Source organism: Sapajus apella, unplaced genomic scaffold (genome assembly GCF_009761245.1).
Source record: "Sapajus apella isolate SASKATOON/1434 unplaced genomic scaffold, GSC_monkey_1.0 scaffold133, whole genome shotgun sequence".
Taxonomy (NCBI): domain Eukaryota; kingdom Metazoa; phylum Chordata; class Mammalia; order Primates; family Cebidae; genus Sapajus; species Sapajus apella.
Window position 1 is genome coordinate 743951 of NW_022437073.1, and position 2709 is coordinate 746659.

A 2709-nucleotide genomic window follows, 5' to 3' on the forward strand; every position below is an offset into this window, starting at 1 on the left:
TCACTGCACAGCTTGTTCATTGGCACTGCTTCCCAAGACCTGGGGCTTCATCACTTCGGGCAGCCTGGGTGGGCTGGGGAACAGCTCGATGCACAGGGCCTCGAAGATGTCATCTGCCCGGACGGCCAGCCCCACTGTGGCTGGGGCCTGTGGCTGTGCTGTTTGATGGTGAAGCCACGCTCACCCAGTGTCTTGCCATCATCCAAGAGTTGGTTGTGCTTGTACAGCCGCTGCTCGTAAGATACCCACGACGATGTGCTTCAGCTCGAACACCATGCTGGACTCCTTGGCATCCGTGAAGATGGTGGGTTTGTGGCGCCAGATCATGAGGAACACATCCATCATGGTGGCTCCAGTAAGCTGTTTTATCAGCCATGCTGCTTCTGAGAGATGTCGTATGTGGCAAGACCAATAAACTAAGGGTATGAGATAATTGGTAAACTTCTTTAGCTGAGAAACGAGTTCCTTGATCACAAACAGCCTTGTGTGGAACACACATAAGCCCACAGCTCATCATTATATTCATCTGTTGATACGTAACAAATTACTCCCAAATTTAGCAGCTTAAAACAATAATTAGGCTGGGTACAGTGGCTCACACCTGTAATCCCAGCGTTTCAGGAGGCCAAGGTGGGTGGATCACCTGAGATTAGGGGTTTGAGACCAGCCTGGCAAACATGTTGAAACCCCATCTCTACTAAAAATACAAAAAATAAAAAAATTAGCTGGTTGTGGTGGCAGATGCCTGTAATCTCAGCTACTTGGGAGGCTATGGCAGGAGAATTGCTTGAACCTGGGAGGCAGAGGTTGCAGCGAGCCAAGATGGCGCCAGTGTACTCCAGCCTGGGCAACAAGAACAAAACTTCATCTCAAAAATAAAATAATTATTATTTCACAATTTCTGTTGATCAGCAATCCAGGAACAGCATAGCTAGGTGGTTCTAGCTCATGGTGTCTCATGAGGTTGCAGCCAAGCCACTGGACAGAGCCACAGTCATCTCAGTTACTTGAATGGCATTGAAGGATCTGCTTCCAACGTCACTCACATGATCATTGGCAGGGTTCAGTTCCTCAAAGTTTGATGAGAGCTTCAGTTTCTTGAATGCCACATGGGCCTTTCCTTAGGCCTTCTCACAACATGGCAGCTTGCTTTCTCTAGTGTAAGTAATGAGAGAGAGAGAGACCAAAATGGAAACCAAAGTCTTTAAACCTAACCTCAGAAGTGATACTCCGTCACATCCACCATATTCTATTAATTAGAAGCAAGCCACTAGTCCAACTCATACCTAAGGGAATGGGATTACTCAAAAGACATGATTAGCAGGAGGTGGAGATCATTGGGGGCCATTTTAGAGCATGCCTACAACAGTTACACTGGATGAAGCACAGACCACTAGGATTTCAGAGTAGATAATTCTTTTCAGAAACAGATCTTGGTTTTCTACTGGGCCCTAGTAGAGAGTAAACTTCTGGTAATGGGACATCTGGTGATCACATGTTCTGAGCTACCCATGATAAACTGGATGTTTTCTGAACCTCCAAGATAGAACATTGGTTGAAGGCATCAGCAGTCCGATATCAAGTGAAAATGGTATGAATGAGATTCAGTGCAAGCAGATCCTGAAGTCCTGAAGATGTAAGTATGTTACATAAGAGGTGGCTTGATTTCCTGCAGCACCTATTCCTGCTAAAGTGCTGTCTGTCTAATAACTCATTGTGGGGAGTTCCCAATCATCAGCTGACTGAGGAAGAAAAAGCTAAGGCCTGGTTTACAGATGGTTTTGTACAATATATTTGGCATCAACTGGATGCAGATGGCCGCAGCATTACAACCACATTCAGGGATGGCCTTGTAAGACTGATGATGGGAAATTCTCCCAGTAGGCAGAACTCTGAGCAATACATTTAGTTGTTCACTCTGTGTAGATGAAGAGATGGTCAGAAGTACAGATATTCTGATTCATGGACACTGACTGAGAGTTTAGTTGAAATGTTGGTGACTCAGAAAAAAGGTTTTGGTAGATTGGTGACAAAGGTCACCAAAGTTTAGGGGAAGAGATAGGTGGATGATACTTCCTAAAGTACATGCTGAGCCCATGCACAATCCTGATCCCTTCCACTGTGGGATGCCCACAGGTATGCCCACAAGGTGTGCCCATTTCTGAGTGCCTACCTTGTTAACAGCAGAGACTGCCAAGGGAGACTTCCACACAGGATTTTTATCTGGGAAAGAGGAGAAGACTACCTCTTGGCAGATTGGCCACAATGAAAGAGGTAGCCGTTTGTTCTCTGTGAATAACTAATCAGGATATGGATTTGTCTTCCCTGACCACAGTGCTTGTGCCGGTATGACTATCTGGGTACTAATGGATGTTTGACACAATATTGCGTCTGACTAAGGAGCTCATTTTTAAGTCATCCTTATGTAAGGACAATATATCAAAATGTTAAAAGTAGTTGTCGAATGGGCGTTAGAGTAATATATGTATTTTATTTTTTATTTTTATTTTTTTTTCCAAATCATTGTGTGCCTGGAAAAATAAAATACAAAGGCCATTCATGATAGTTTTGTAACTGCACCCCCGGGAAATTTAGTTCAATTTCCCTAAGAAAAGATTGCTTGGACTGGGCACAGTGGCTCACACCTGGAATCTCATCACTTTGGGAGGCTCACACGGCCAGATCACTTGAGGTCAGGAGTTAAAGACC

General features: G+C 44.7%; 1 pseudogene; it reads right to left on the reverse strand.

The window, feature by feature from the left end:
- On the reverse strand, positions 1-346 carry LOC116539802 (annotated as a pseudogene).
- Between the last annotated feature and the right edge of the window lie 2363 nt (positions 347-2709).